Source organism: Cyanistes caeruleus, chromosome 8 (genome assembly GCF_971803275.1).
Source record: "Cyanistes caeruleus chromosome 8, bCyaCae1.hap1.1, whole genome shotgun sequence".
NCBI classification, from domain to species: Eukaryota; Metazoa; Chordata; class Aves; order Passeriformes; family Paridae; genus Cyanistes; species Cyanistes caeruleus.
Genome location: NC_141708.1, coordinates 28,761,683 through 28,778,566, shown reverse-complemented (window position 1 = coordinate 28,778,566; position 16,884 = coordinate 28,761,683). Strand labels below are relative to the sequence as shown.

General features: G+C 40.6%; 1 protein-coding gene across 4 annotated transcripts in view; it reads right to left on the bottom strand.

Annotated features, from left to right (window-relative positions):
- The window catches only part of PHYHIPL (phytanoyl-CoA 2-hydroxylase interacting protein like), a 126,901-nt gene that overhangs the window by 108,209 nt on the left and 1,808 nt on the right, over nucleotides 1-16,884 (bottom strand). Inside the window, exon 1 of one of the 4 annotated variants that reach the window (XM_086899724.1) lies at nucleotides 15,396-15,594. The exons of 2 other annotated variants lie outside the window; for them this stretch is intronic. The gene's annotated coding sequence lies outside the window, so the exon portion shown is untranslated. Of the gene's footprint in view, nucleotides 1-1,016; nucleotides 1,169-15,395; nucleotides 15,595-16,884 lie in introns of those variants that run through there. One more of the 4 variants, XM_086899725.1, reaches the window with a different exon arrangement.

The window sequence follows — 16,884 nt, the reverse complement described above, 5'->3', positions numbered from 1 at the left end:
CCCACACTGAGGTTGTCACCTTCTCCCCTCCCTGTTGGAGGATTGCTCTGAAACCAGGACAGTAATTCAGTTTTCTGTCTCTCTCCCTTTTTACTCCTTCATTTAGTGTTAACAAAACACAACTGTGCGCCAAACACAGCACAATGTCTGTGCAGAGGAAATGCATCTGGGACAGACAGAATCAGGAGCTGCAGCTCATTTCCCACAGGCCACATCAGAGAGCAACACTCCCTCTGGGCCACTGAGCCTGGCCAAACCACAGCTGCAGGCACAAGGAAGAATATCCCAGTGGCTGGATTGTGGAGGTGATGCCATGAAAACTTCATGTGACCTACAAACACTGACAGCAGCTGCCAGTAAGCAGGCAAGGGAGAAAAAGACCATACACAGTAAAGACTGACATGCCAGATGAAGCCCTGCCCACAACACCACGGCTTAGCCACAGACTGACGGTGCTCATGTTGGGCAGCATCATCCAGCCCCAGATCAAGCACTTGTGCCTCCTGGCCTCTATGTTTGTTTTTCAGCTTGTCCTCAAAGAAGCTTAGCAGTCACTCAGTGCAGTGGAGTGCAGAGACAACTTTCTCTCAAGAACCAAAATGTCAAGAAGACACAAGAAAGCCTAGTTGGAGCGCTTTGCAACAGGAAGGAGGTTGTTACAGCAGTAATTTACTGTGGTAGGTTTTGCAGCATGATTGCAACATATCATTACAACAGTTTTATCCTTTTCCATTTGGCATACACTGGTTCCTCCCCCTGCTCTCACAGAGCACAAGCCAACATGGCTGCATTTCAAATGGTTTCAAACTCTGCCAGTAAAAATATATAAAAAAAACCCCAACAACTGAAAATTCTCACAATTGCATTAGCTTACTCAAAACTAATACATACTTATATACACACACGTAAGTAAAAAATACACACGGGTCAGCCAACTTGGAAGGGTGGTGCCATGAAATAGTTGGGTTGGTCTCTGTGAGTAGATAAAACAAACAAAAGATAGGTTGAGTAGGAACCTGAAATAGGATGGGCCGTGCAGGCCTCCAAGCAGACAAACTCGTGCTTAGTTGACAGCCTGCTGCCTCAAATGCTTTAGGTACTTTCCAGGCACAAAGAGAAACCACACACCCTCTTTGTGAGTCTTCTGTGCACTACAGACCATGGAGTCAGAAGTCACAGGCCACAGGAACAACAGAGAATCAATATTCTATTGGTACCAGGGAGATAGAACATTCAAGAAATAAAATATTTATTGTGATGTTTTCCCCAGGGTGATCTCTGCTTGTCCTGCAGAGCAACACAATGGTAGGAGAGTTCTTCATTAGGAGCCTTTCTTGGAGAGGCTAAAATAAGTATTTCAGTTGCTGAAGTGCATCCCTCTCTCAGCTTGGAAAAATAGGGATCTTCCCAACAGGGTTGCAAACCCATCACCTACAAGAGCCTCTGTTGTTTTTACAACCAGTGGGTGGGGAAAGGCATTTTCTTCTCTTGCTATGTTTTCTGGTGACAGCAATGGGGCAATTTTGAGGCATATCCCAGCTGGAGGAAGGTGCCTGAAAGTCTGAATTCTCCTATTTGATCCCATTTAAGATCTTCAGATTTGGTAACTATTTTAAAGCAAGGCATTACATTACATCTTCCCATCTAAGTGACAGGGAAAGAGAGAGTTGATATTAGCTCAGATTAGCTCTCACTTAATGGAAGATAGTCCTGAGATATTTTCAGAGGATGGAAAAAATAGGACAATATATTAGTTTCTTAATTGAAAGAAAATAAATTGCTGCAAGGTACATAGCTTACTCTTCTGGGGAACTGTCTGTAATTCAACCGAACCAATGTAGTTCTCACTCAGGGAAGGAACTCCATTTTAAAAAATATTAAATTAAATATTTGTGACAGTTGCAACAATTCCACAACTTAGGTCTAAGGAATTAGCAATTAATGTACAGTGATAAGGCTGTATTTGTATTCTAGATGTCAAACTTTGCCTGACTCTAGTGCAATCAAGAAACACTCATTTTTAAAATGTATTATGTACAAGTGGATTCACAGTTGTACCAGATTTTGAGGGGATGGCAGTGGGAAGAAGAGAGGAATAGAGAAGCAACCACTAATCTTTCTTCCACTTAAATTATTGTTTATGATTTCAGCGGTGGCACATAAGTAATGATGAGGAATGAAAGAATTTATATTTTCTCATTAAACAATGTGAAACTTTGAAAAAATATTTTCATTAAAAATGGACTTCAATATCTTGTCATAACAATAAGCCTATTCTCTTAAAGCTCAGCTATACATTCTGAGAAAAAAAAAAAGATAGTCTTAATCCTAAGTGACTACTTCAAATGAAACAATAAATGACATTTCTTTCCATTCTTCTGCATACATTATCAGCAAAAAATTAAAGAAAAGCAACTCCAGTGAAAAACCATCTGAGGGTTTTTGAAATGTGGATCAGTTCAGCACAGAATAGCAAATGCATCTGTGTGGTCAACAGAGTGAATGAATTTGCAGGAAACAAATCTACAGAATGAGTAACTGATCAGTAAGAAAGAAAAACTTGCATGTTGTGTAATATTTCTATATGAAATACATTTTAACATGAGTCCTTCTATATGCAGGTAGATCCTTTGTTCAATCATGAAAAGCTGTTTTACTGTTCATTTTGATGATTAAATTTCATAAGGCAAACAATCTATTCCTTCATTCTTTCTGTACTGCAGTGGGCCCCACTTCTTGGGCACCTGGTCAGCTGCACTTGGGCACAAATCCCAAAAGAAGTTCCTTGAGAATAGAGAGTTCACCCACCTAGCACTCAGGTTAGCAAAACTGAACTTGTATGGAGGGGTAGGAAGGTGTGTCTGTGCATGTAATTATCCAGAAAAGGAAGATGGAGATTTACCATGGTTTGATTATTTTCCTATACAATTCTCAATTTGTTGAATGCTATTGCAGAAGATTTTCTTGCTTCTGCCCTGTTTAAGAATCCAAACATAATTTAAATATTCATGTCCATATTACAACACTGCAAAACCAATTTTTTTTATAAATAAATAAATTATTTAAGTCACAAAGGAACTGTCAAGAGGTTTTTATGCCACAAGGTCCTTTTCTGATTATTGAAGAAAACTTTGTTTTAAGCATTGTGTAGTCAATCTCTGAATGAAAGTTCTTAAAGAACTAATCCTTCAGAAATTAAACTTTTATGAAATCCACTTATTGTTCTTGTTAAATAACTCTTTCAGGTGTAATTCTCAAATTGAATGCAAGGCTATTAATATCAAGAGAAAACTGAGCAAACAGAAGTAGCTGTGAATATCTACTGTGGATAACCAGTGTGTGTATAAAACAAAATGATAAATTCTTTTAAGGAAATCTACAAATACCAACAAGTTTGCAAACTAGAGATCAGCTCAAGTGTGTAAAATCTTTACCAGTGCTGCATCTCAATTGAAATAACTTGTGTAAATCCCTGATGTAGATGAAGTGAAGGTTTCTAACACTAAGAAAATTATATGCAAGCAGATTAAAAGAAAATACCAACAGAAAGCTTTTGAGAAAATTCAGAGCAAAACCTTTACATTAGAAACTAGGCTGAAACCAAACCAAGCCAATTCCAATTTTAAAATAGGAATCCATACACTTTCAAATGTCAGAGGATTAAGCTGAGGGATGGAAGATGCACTTCATTTACTTTACATGATAGCATTAATAAGAGCATTTACTTGGAACAACAGACATTTTATAAGGAAAACCCGACCTGGTGGTCATCAGGGAAGAAAACAGCATTGGACGTTATCATTAGTGGCACTGAGCAGACATTTTCAAACAAGTTTCCATAATGACCAAGTCCTTCCTAAAAAGGCAATAGTTCATTTGGAGCCCATCCCTGGGTTAACATGGCTGGAGCTGTTTCCTACTACTATTGAACTTAAAATTCAGTTTCTATCAATACAAAGTCCTTGCCCTTTTCTTATACAGCTGCTCAGAATTGTAAGAATCATACTCCTAGCACTCTGAATAATCCTGACTAACAGTTGCTTGAACTGTCCCAAATGACTTGACACCTTCAGCAAAAAAATAAAAAGCCAAAACAGAATAATAGTATCCTACAAAAGCTTATTATCTATACAAACATATGTTGAAGTCCTCACAGATACTTTCCACATCCAAAGATACTATATGGAAGTAAGTTTTGTTCTTGATGACACCACCTTAAAAAAACTTAGGAGGTTTACCCTTTCATGATGTGAGCTGCCATGCCTGTATGATTTGTGTCTTTTTACTACAGCATTCCACTTCTACCAAACTTTTGATGCAACTTTTTTTTCTATATTCTGACTTAAACTGGGCATTTCTTTTCATGCCCTTTTTTTTGTTTATATGTGCAGTATTTGTTTCTTGTCTGGTTTTATGTGCTGTGATTAACAGGGGCAATTTACTTGTAATAGAATTTGCTATTCCCTCACAAATTTGCTATATTCTAGCATTTTAAATTCTGGGATTACAGATTACAGATATTTCAATTTGTGATGTGTCAGATTTCTAAAGTCTTCCATGCACAATGGCTTTTCCAGTCTGAAAAAGAAATGCATCTAAGCCTTGGAGAGGCATAATGCCAGCAGAATAACTACAGCCAACCAGGCTTGGTTGAGGTGAAGCCCATCTCTCTTGCAAACAGTTACTCCAAATGCTGTCCCACTTCCTAGGAGACCTCAACTCTGCATCCTAGTGCTACCTTTTCAACTCTGTATCCCCCTTTACTGCCTAGCCTTGGCTCAGCAGTTGGTCACACCCTGAGGGCGTCAGTGAGAGCACCCTCGGCATTAGGGTGCAGCTCTCAGCATAACTCTCACCACCGGCCTTTCTCTCTCCCTCCATCTCAGCAGCACAGCTGTCACAGACTGAGATGGAAACACAATCAAATGCTTGGATGTCTTCATAGGAGAGCTAAAAAAAAAAAAAAAAAGAGTGAGGCCTCTGATCTAGGAGACTGCTGGCATAGGAAGCAGCAGAGAGAGAAATTGATGTGGAATGTTGTTCAGCAGAAAATCATTATTTTTAAGGAGTCTAAGGGCCACCCTTCCCTGCTTAGTAGGCTCCTTGGCAGAGTTCTGTCTGTAAGGGAGGAGAAAAACTTGTTCTTTGGCAACTTGGAATTAAAATTTCCAAAGTCTCCCATGAAAAGTGGATTTTCAACATATGATGTGGCAACTTCAGATCTGAGCATGAAATGTTAATTGAAAACAAGGTCAAGGTGACTCATGTCTTTTACAATAAAAAACCATATGTTCATTAAATATTAAATTAAAATATTGGCAACTAAGCTTGAATCTATTTTTTTAAGAAACTGGAATAGTTACAGACTGAAGAAATGAATTGGAGATAACTTAATGTTTATGGATTTCAGTAAGAAATCTGATACACTGCTGTTTGAGATCCTGAGGGAAACCATTAATTAAGTTGTCTTGCTCTGAAGCGCAGTTAAATTGATACAAAGCAGACTACAGAGCTTCAGAAAAAAAAAAAGAAAAAGTATTATCATAAGCCAGAGTCCTCCTAGCATCTATTAGAGCTTTGACAGAGCAAGCATAGGTCCTTCAGACTCTGCATAAAGGAACTGAAAAGCCAGGTTGGGAGAAGCTTCCATTTTCAAATAGACATGGTGTGAAATATCCAAGGAGCTGCTGAAAATGAAAGACCGGGAGATGGCAGAGCTAATGAAGCAAGGTTTGTGTGGGACATTGCCTGCACTACGGTGTCTAGGAAATGGAATCTGGCTGGAGCTCTGTCAATCTTCAAAAATAGCGACAGCAAAGACAATCTGGCTGTGAAACCAGAGAGCAAATTACACAGCAGTGCACTGGGGAGGCTATAGCCAAGTAACTCAGAAACTGAGCAGCTACAGTTGCCTTATTTTAAGGATTTCTGTGTCCACGGTCACCAGCTAATGTTGCTGATATTTCCTGCTTCATATATGCAAGATCCATCACCTTCCCTAGCACATGTGTACATATCTCTGACAAACAGATCTGAGTCTGAGCCCACACAGCTGTCATTGACCTCGCAGTCAGTTCTCAGGCTGCCAATACTCAGCTGTCTGTCAAAAACACTCAGCAGCCAAAAGGCAAATAATTGAAGAATAAATGGGTGAACTCAGCTATTAGTACCAGCCCCAAACATCTGGAGACTGGTTTATTGCTGAACTACAGCTGAGTCTGTCCCTGAGCTGGGTACAGATTGGAAGTCCATGAAAACAGGTTTTCCTATCAAAGTTGCAGAATATTTGTTTTGCAGTCACAGCAGAAAGAGAAGGGAAAAATATTTTCATAATTTTTGGACTTTATTCTCTATCTAGAAGAAAATGGGGAAATACAGAAACAGATAAATGGGAAATGAAGATTATGTTTGCCCCTCCCAACTTCAAATTATTTTCTATGGTTATGAAAAAGGCTTATGCTGGCCTAAACTCTATTTGAGCTTTAGGGCTTTACCATACGTTTAACATAAAGATTTCACCTGGGTGAAGAAGTTCTACAATTCTGCTCTTGATGATGGATTTTGTGTTCCCAGGCTATGCTCCAAAGCCTTTGACACCAATTCACAATGCATTGGCGGCATGGTAGGAACTGCAGACCCTATTGAGCAGCCTTTTGGACTTTCCATCCTATCTGGATGAATCCTTTGCTGGCAACCACCAGTCTGGAGCACTGCAGCCCTTGCCTCCCAAACAGAGCAGTGTTCCACAGAGTCCAAAGCCACTGAGAACTTTGGAGTAGTTTCCACATTTCAGGGAAAGAGCCTGTCTGTAAAGGGCAGCACATCAGCTGACTGGGCTGCAAAACTTCCTAGATTCCCACAGCTGCCTGAGGAGACAATCACAAAAGCCAAGTTCACCCTCCTGGGAGGGTTTTCCCCAAAAGCTCCACCCATGAGGAAGAGGAAGGCAAAGCAACAGACTCCCTGTCTCCCTCCACATCAGGGCCATGGCAGTCACCAGCAGACAACTCCCTCCACTGAGAGAATTGTACCTTGGCAAACTTGGCTTTGATGACAAGATTAATTTCACTCATCTCTCTCCATGTTTAAATACTGTATGGAAACCTTTAGAGTGTTCCAAACTTGTTATTAACAATATACTTCTAATGGATTTTCATAAGAACTGAGAAAAAATTGCTATTAAGAGATCTGTAAATAGCTTATTACTTATACTTGGGATATAATTAATTCCTAGTGCATGCAGAAACATGGGGTCCAACATATGGGGGAAACTTCATAAAAACCAAATAGATCAGAAATATTTTTTTTTGTGCATGAAAATGTTTGTAAAATATTCACACAGGTTTTTTGTGTAGTTTTTTTTCCTTTTCATTTTTGCAAGACAAAGACAGTTTAAATTATTCCGAATATTTCAAGGGAAGCAAAATGCACTAAAGAGACCAAAGTCCTGATGAAACACAGTATTTTTCACTCTCAGCTCTGTTACGAATGGAAATAAAACTCTTCTGGCTGATAATATGGGAATTTGTTCCATCCTTGACATAGTTTCTAGAAGTGCAGCAAGTATTCCTCAAAGACCAACATATTTTCATTGTTAACAGTAAATGTTTTCATAAGCTGTAAGATTAACACATTACTGCAGTGCATAATTCACAAAAATCTCAAGTTAAAAAGATCTCAGGCTTCAGATTTGCTCTGAGACTTCACAAACACCACTATACTTGTTTTCAGCAACTGCACTCAGTCCTGGACCACAGTTCATGTCCAGTGACAAAGTTATAATCAGATGCAGGGGCTTTAAAGCATATTTGCTCTTTAAGCAAATAAGTTTAGTTGCTAGTAAATTCCTGTGTGCTCAGGAGCTGCTGCTGCTGCTCATGCCTAAGGTGGAAAGTTCAGCAAGTGCACCTGCAGCAAGTGCAGCTCAAAAAAAATCACCACTGAGGTATGTGTTCCTTACATCCTTATTCTATTGGTGAAAAAAACTGTTAGAATTTTCTGTGCCTTTACATGCCCTCAAATGTTTAAAATGGTTGTGCAAGGAACAAGAAGTCACAATTGATCAAACTGCTATTTATCTAAGGGGCTCAGATTGAAAGGCAAACACAAATATTTTGATGATATTGCTCCTCAGGAAAAAAATCTGCTTAGTAAGAGTCCATGCCCAGCTTATGAAGTGACACTTGATGCAGATTTTAAGCAGAGAAAAGGTTTTATGTGCCCAAATTCCCAAGTTTTGTTTCACTTACGTTTCAAAACAATATATGTTTGCATGCATGTCTGTTTGAAAAGTCTCCATTAAAAAAGCCAAAAAACAAACCAGCACTTAAAGTTCTGCAATGTCTGTTAGTTCAAAATAATTTTGCAAATAGCGGTAACATACTGAATTGCTGATATGTCATATCAATAGTTTAGTCAAGCTGTCATCCTCCAAATACGTACTGGCCAAACAGTTTGGGAATGAACATCAGGAAGCTCAAACTGAGATGAAGAGAAAAAAACCTTCAAGCCTAAATTCTTGAATTTACTGAGGGTGGTTTATTTTCATTTTTGGGATTTGTTATTTTCATGTTTGGGATGGAGTTTTTTAAATACAAAACCTTTGTTAGCTTATTAAATGAACTGATTTATTACATTAAATTTTATTCATTTGCCTTTTTATGATAAGGATGATAAAGCAATGGAAATGTAGGCTTGGATGATAAAACCCTCTTACCTTTTATCACCAATGTCTTCTAAAAAAAGTGAGTTCATTACTATGGAGACAAATCCCACTTGTTCCTGGGAATTAAGTGTCTACATGGCCTGAAAGCTGTCTAGCAAATTTCACACCTAATCAGAAGAACTGAGAACAGATTTATTATTTTTTTTAATTTCCTGCTTTACAGAGAAAAAAATACACCAAATTATCCTTATATCCATTAGTTTCACACTTTATCTCATCTATTTTCAGGTGACTTCACTTTGTCAGAAGGCCTCCAGGAAGGCGTGGAAAAGAGTGGTATAAGTGGTATATGAGATATATTAAAAATATATGAAATGGAGGTCTTTTTATAAACATGCATGTTTCCTGGAACTTGGTAATTTGCCTTTTATTATATGGGCACCTTGAATTGTTGCAACAGGGATTTAAGAACATATTTAACTTTTGCTCAAAGGACTTGAATAAATGCTTGAATTGGTCCAAGATTTTAATCTTTCTTCAACCAGTAAATGCTGGTAGGGGATCTGTTGCACCACAGGATTTAAAGAGCACTGGAGTATTTGCCCCTCTCCCAGTTGAACCATCGTCATGTGGACCCTGGCAGCCTCTGTGCTTTAATAAAACACCATGTCGTGTAACCAAAACTGTCCTGCACTTCTGCAACATATCAGCTTGGAAGGCACGTGGGAAGGGCATAAGAAAAGGAGAGAAAAACAGCAGGGAAAGTATTTTCCCTTAGATCTTAGGAACATCTCATCCTAAGACCAAAACCTTGGACTTTCTGGTAACACGAAAGCCGCCTTCAAGCTCTTGCCTGCACTTCTGTCACTTGCTCTAAGCTGAATAGTCTGCAGGCTGTGGCCCTTGCTGCTGGGCTATCAGTGAACCATAACTTAAATTTACAGTCCTAGGATGCAACTGGAGTTGAGAACATTTCAGAGAGCTCAGAGGACTGAGCTCTCAGATTTTCTCCACTCTGAGTCAGTTCAAATCCCTCACTGATGTTGTGCTCTATGTACGTCAATAGGCTGCAAAACCAGTGCTGAAATACTGATTTTCATGTCCAGATGTAGATCAAATGCTTTGCCAAGCTGTGCTTATCTCCAACACAAATGTGGACAGCAGAAGCACAGAGTACCGTAGCCTGAGCACTAGTCCCAGCTGCAAGGGTTCTGGCCCCATTAGAAATTATTCAGGCAGAAAAATATTGGAAGTGCAACTGCAGTTTTAGATAGATGGGATTCAAAGACCAAAGGAGAACAGACCTTTGCATACCCAAGATAGCAGGGTCAGGGTCTTTGAAAACAACCTGCTCTATGATGTGCCATTCAATTCTGCTTTATCTTTATTTAGGTGCTGAACAAACGCAGCCACTATTGAGTACTGAGGAGCTTAATTTTTTGGAGTAGATTGAGAACTGGTAAAAGTTTTCTCAGATTCCAGAAACTCCAAGTTTCTGCAGTTAGAGGTCAAGAGAGCCCAACTGATAAATTCAAGGTCATGTTTTTATCAGCTCCTCAATGGGTGCTGCCTTTCCCCTCTCACATCAGCCCTCTCCCCTTGTGCTTTTCCCTCTGGCATGAAGGGGACACAGATGTGCAGCTCTGCAGGGCAGGCGCCCAGCTGTCCACTGGGGCTGGGCTGGCCCTGCAAACACAACACCTTCACACCCTTTGTGATGCTGTCAGAAATCAATACCAGGCTGTGCCTGCAGCCTTGTGATGGAAAAATAATTTAAAACCAAAGAAAATCAATAGTCTAACAGAACCTGGATAGTCCTGGTCTGCTGAAGAATAGGGGCAGAGAGAAGAGCTCAAGCACAAGTGAGCCACAGTACAAAATCTACATTTTTGCACTAAGCAAAGCAGCAGGTGGACTCAGAAAGAAGCCCTGCTTTGAGAAAGGCTAAACAACAACAAATCTCAGCACCCAACACCAGGAAAGCTGTCACAGACCAGCACTGGTAAGGAGTAGCATGAAAGCATTTTATCAAGGCAGGAGCAGCCCTGCTGAGCTTATAGAAACACTCTCAAGATTCTATATCTCTCAGCTGTCTGCAAAATCATCTGCTTAACTGACAGCACACACTTTAGGGAGGCACCTAAGACAAATATTAAGACAAAATTAACCCTAATAAAGCAATAGAGTTTAAATTGAATTGGCTCCCTAACAAGTGCATACTGGGACCAGTTTCATTGGTAAGAAAAGGTTAAAATTTTTCACACTCATATTTTCCATTTTTCCCTTAGAGGTAGAGACTTCATAGTAGTTTTCCTTCTAGAGTGTAGGAGCAAGATGCCATGTGCTGTCCTTCCTCAAAAGCATCATAGCACTTTTTGTCTGGAAAGGCAAGTGGCCCTCAGGGGCTGAAGAGACCCAGATGGGCAGTAGCTCAGACTCCAGAGGTTCCTCTCTTGCCTGGCCAGCAAACCAATGCCAGAAACCAGAGTTACTCTTAACAGTTCTCACTAAAAATGGGGTAAAGCTTTGCTCTTGCTGTGGAGACAGAGTGCAGCTCTGCTGATGGCAGCGCCCAATGTGTTCTTGAGGAGCTGCTGTTTTTTCTCCTGTGTCCAAAGTCCTCTGTTTATTTTGAAACAGTGACAGTCTCTGCTGCTCTCCAGACAACGCTGTTGCTGTGTCAGTACAAAACATCCCCCCCTCCTCTGCCTCTGTCTGGCCACCCTCCCTGCCTCTGCCTGTCTGTGTGACTGGTAGGAGGAGAGCGATTTCCTTTAGCAAAATTACTCCTCTAAATCCTTACTTCAGTTGTTTCTGGACCAGCCTAATGCTGCATTCCTCTTCCAGCCACATGACTGCTGTTTTCCAAACTATGGCTTCCTTTTCTGGTGTGTGAGCATAACCCCAAAGCACAACACGCTGCCTGAACTGTCCCAACTGCTCAACATCAACCAGCTCTTTGGGCTGGCAGGAACTTCTCCAGTTGTTCCCCAGAGAGCACAGAAAGAGCCCTTCTGAAGGTGAAGGTCAGTGATTTTATATGCTATGTGAATGTTTTCTCCTTATGTTCTAAAATCATCCCACATTAAAAGAAAACAACCAAACCAACAACAAAACAAAACAAAACCCTTTCACAGGAGCGATTTCAGTCCATAATATATTTCCATTTGAGCTTGTGGGTATTTTACCAAGACAGAGGTCAGAACCCAAGTTAAAGAAGGCTGGCAGAGCTGCCAAGCCCTGTAAGAAGCTGTAAATAAGCAAACAAGATTACTGGTACATTTTTCAAATGACATGGGGCTGAAAGACAAGAGTATTTAACTGACTTAGAAAAAGATAAAGTAATTGAGATTTCTATCTGAGCAAAGCCAACATGAGAAATCCTCCATAAGAGTCAGGGCATATAGCTTGCAGTCTCTTTTGGATATTATATCACAGGACACGCATTCTACTCTTTATCACTTTCCATCCAGTTACTTGAATTATAAAAGTAAACCAAAGCTAAAGCTCAAGGGAGAAAATTACAACAGCTGTACACATGTATTGGCCAGTGTGATAGAGAAAGCTGAGCCTTTCCAGAGCAAAACATGTGAGCTGGGCCAGAGCACAGGGTCCCTGTATGGGGCCACGCTGGTCAACAACACAACCCAAAGGCCCATAACTGCTGATGTGGAATTTACATACATTATTTACACACCACTCCCTAAAACAGCCTTGCTGGAAGGAAATACCACTACTTTTACCCAAACTCTAGGCAGCAAAGGGCAAAACACTGCACGTGAATCTTAATGGGTTATTTCTCAGAGCAAATATTTCTTTATATATTTTGTCACAGCAAAAGAATGGCTCCAAGGCTTTTTATAGATGGCTTGGCTTTTACCCAGGTTGCCAGGGTCCTGACTGCTCCCAGGTGCAGACAGCCTAAGGTGCTAGTTTGGCACATAGAGTTCCATTCCTCTCTTCTCTACAGCTGTCCAGTGTTTGTCCACAGCGCTGCCCTCAAGGGAATGACCCTGCCACCAAGGTCAGGCCCTTTTTGGGAACCCTCCCCATGGAGAGATCCTTGTCCTCAAGGGTGGAGTCTGCCACAGGAGGGCATGTTGGCTCCACACCTGCAGGCTTGTAGCCATTGTTAGCAAAACTCTTCAGGACCTCTCATTTGCACAGACTGCATCATAAGAAGCACCTGAGCACCCTTAGCTCATGGGGTAGCCTCTCCAGCATCCTCTGCCCACAGCAGCCTCACATGGCCAGCCTTTCTCCCAGCAGCTTGCAGGTACCAAGGGACAATGAAATACTGCTCTGTTGAGGGTTTGCAGCCCTGGAGAAAACCTAGAGCAGGCAGGGCCAGACTTCAGCTGCCTTCACTGGTACGGCACAGTCCATCCTCCCCTCAGCAATGGCAACAGGAGAAATTCAACATGGAGAAATGCTAAACCCCAGCCAAAACCAAAAGCCAACAGAGCAGGCAGCCAGCAGGGTCCTGCAGTATGCAATACGTGGCAGCGTGCTGTGTTTTATTAAAGCACCTCACAACAGAAGAACAGTCTCCAAAACGTTAATTTTCCTGCAGTTGATTAACTGTCCAGCATCCAGACTCACATTACCTCTGAGACTGAGCATGCGTGGGAGGGAAACTGGCAGCAACCACCGGGAGCTAGTGCCAGTGTGCAATCGTGAAGCGCTCTCACACCACATTTGGGATTATTGCATTCCTTGGGGAGATGCCAAATACCCCCCTGCCCAAGTTTTCCCTTCTTTTTTGATGGATGCAGATTAGGATGAGAGAAAGTGGGGGCCTGTTTGATTTTCAGTTGGATGTTCCTGCTTTGATTCTTTCAGGCAGGCTGATGGATACAGATGTACCACACACCCTCAAACACTTGCGTGCAAGGCTCTCAGAAGCCTCCCATCTGCAAACACCTCTTTTTAATAGAAGTGCTGCCTCTTCAGAGCTGCCTTGCCATGCATTTGAACACAGAAACACCCCTCTCAGACAACAACATTGTTATTTTGTTGTTGTGCGTTTCACTCTGCAAACAGGAAAGAGTCTCCCAGAGCATGTGGCTGCCACACACAAATGTCAGCCCCAGCAACAGGAACTATCTTGTTCCCGTAAGTCAACAAACAATGTTTAGAAAGGTCTGTGCTGTGGGAGGATTTCTTAATGTAACACAAGCCATCAGACTTAAAACACATGTCTACTCTGCTGAATTTAATAAAGCAACAAGGCTGTGTAGGAAAAAAGATACAAGAAAACAAGAACTTTCTCCTGATGACTTCATCCCACAGAAGTCAATAGTAAATCAAGGGCAGCATTTGTTGGGAAGGGGAAGCCCTGGAGATTTCTTTGAGAACTTTAAAGGAAACCTGTAGTGTTCAATAACAAAACCAACAACTCTTATTTTAAAAAAATAAAAAAATAAAGGAAAACCCATCATTTTCCAAGCATGGTACCACAAGAACATCACTCATGCGTAGAATGTTGCAACCTGTATCATCAAGGAAGGAACATGGCCTGAGCCACTAATGTGCTTGTTTCACCTCTTTTTTACTGCATGGGCAAGACAGGAACCTGTGGATAACATTGTCTCCCCACGTACCATATTCACCCATGTATTTTACTCAGGCAATACTAGGGGAGAACAACAAATGGGGTTAACATTTTTAAACAGACAAAGAAAAAAGCTCCCCACAAAAGCCCCCAGACCATAGACCCCAAGCCTCACTAAGCCAGGAGTTTGAAGAAGCTACATTAGGGTTGGAGCAGCAATGGAAATTTGCCCCTGCCTGCAAAACAGGCAGAGAGGGATGGACACCCAAAAAAGGGTAATTGGGCAGCCCCAGGCAGGCACCCAGACTGTGTTCACCCCACATGCACTCAGAATAAAAAAGACATTTAGAAAATCAAAAGGTGGATCTTTTTTCCATGTTGTCCACATAACTATCAAAATGAAAGCTGATCCTGTTGTGTGGAAGCCTCTGTGTAATCTGCTGAAGCCAAGAGGAAATCCTAGGAGATATTCATGGCTCTTGGCAGCACAGTCCTGGACCAGCTGGACCTTGACCTACCCCAGAGCAGCTGTTCCCAGGTATGCCACTGCCTGCTTCTACCAAGAAGAGCTTTACAAAGTTGATTTTTTTCAGTATATACAGCTGCACTGTACTAAAAATAAAACTAATTTAAATAAAATAGTGCATATTTGTGCAGTACACTGCAGTTATAAAAATTTTATCTCTCCTCTTTGTATTGCTTGGGAGCACAAATACATTTCTCATGTATTGTCAGGAAGATCTTCCTCTTTGCAAATTCAGGTGTTCTAAAGATGAATGATTTGCTAATCTTTTAAATTCAAAACAAATCAAAAAGTAACACAGTAATAAGTGCAGAAACCTGCATTAAAATCACACATGCATGCAAACAGTAACTTTTAGTGGTTTAAGACATAACAAAAACAAAGTCCCCACACATTTTTATTAACTCTCACAATCAACTTTTATCACAACACTTAATCTACCTTAAGCTTTTTTTAATAAACACAGGAGATGGTCAAAATCTCCCATCTCCAGTGAGACACTCGACTCAATACTCACCACTGAGAAGAGCAGGGATAAATATACTCAGAACACCGCCAACCCTGTGATTTCTCCCTGTGACCAAAGCTAAAGTTATTTAGAACACAATACATTCACAGAAATAAAACATTAGTCATTAGCTCTCCAACCTCACCTCCTGCCTTCCCGAAGTTCCAGAAATTATGCGTTCAAATACAAAAAATGAAGCAGCAGTTACTGAAATTTTGCAAACCATAAAAAATGGAGAGTTATTCATAATATAAATTTCTAAACTGTTTATGGAATGTTTAACTTCTCTTTGGTTAAAAAGTAAGAGAGTAATTGTCAACAACACTGACCTACTTCAGCTACCTAATTCAGAAGATGAAAGAAAGTTTAATAAGCACTAGATGATTTTCCTCAGTCTTTACTACTTGTAGATCCTGTAGGCATGTGATGTTTTTATGTAGTCTTGTAAAAGTACATTTAAAATTCTTTAGTATGTGGAGTTATACTGACCTAATGAAGTTTATAATTTTGGCCAAAGGATGCTGTTTGTGAGGCTGTTACTGGCAGGTTTCCAGACTCTCATAAAATATAGCTGCTTCATGATTCCTGAAGAGTCCAGACAGTGCCTCTGGCTACCTGAAAGCTCAGTGACAGATTTAAAAATACAATTCACAGGTCACTGTCCTCAGACAAAACTTCAGCTAGATCTAAGCGTGTTGTACTAACCCACCATGTGCAATTTTAGCATACTGTAGCTTCACACACAAAGGACGAAAAAAATCTCTCATTTTAATGATTAATCAGTAACACTCATGGAGGTTTCTTTTATTGCTTCTGACCTAAATAAAAGCTGCACCTCTTCTGGTACTTCTCTTTGACTCCAGGAGCTTTTTAGCCTCCCATAGAGCAGTCCAACAGCACTGTGGATATGTACTTCTCATTGCATCATACCAGAGTAAATGCGAAGTCCCTAAATTTTATGGTCCCTAAAATAAACAACCTCATCAACACAAACATAGAAAGCAAAGATTTGCACATACTAATCTGACAATTGGAATGACAATTTCAAGTATCAGCTCTACAGAGATCACTTAAAAAGAGTGGTAAAATCTTATCATTTTGGATGGGTTGAATGAAAATAGGTTGCAAGAAAACACAATGCATGGTGTAGAATAACAACTAACCTATAAGCTTTCATAAAATTTTCTACCAGCACTGAAAAGTCAAAGTTGTAAAAGAAGAAAGTGGATTCCTTTTCTAGAATAATTAAGCATTATTTTCAGCACTTGATGGCTAGTGCAGGTGACAGCAGTTAACTGAATGATGTGCTCTCCTATATTTAAGTTTGTTTTGTTTCAGAAAAAACAGTCTGTGAATGTTCTGCAGAGGTTTACAAAATGCAGAAATGCCATCTCTATGTGTGTGTTTGCACACAGGCACAGACTAGGGGAAAGCCACAATTCTGATCTCTTGCCTTGGAAAAAGCCATAAAAGGTCTAGAGAGAGGAAAACCTCAAAGCATCATTAGGATCTTTGCTACATATTTGCGGTGCCTCTGGCATCCCCTCCCTTGGCACTTGTCACCCTTCCCTCAGCGCTGGCTGTCTCGGTGCCCTCAGCTCTGCCAGCTCGGCTCACCCGGCTCAGCCCGGCTC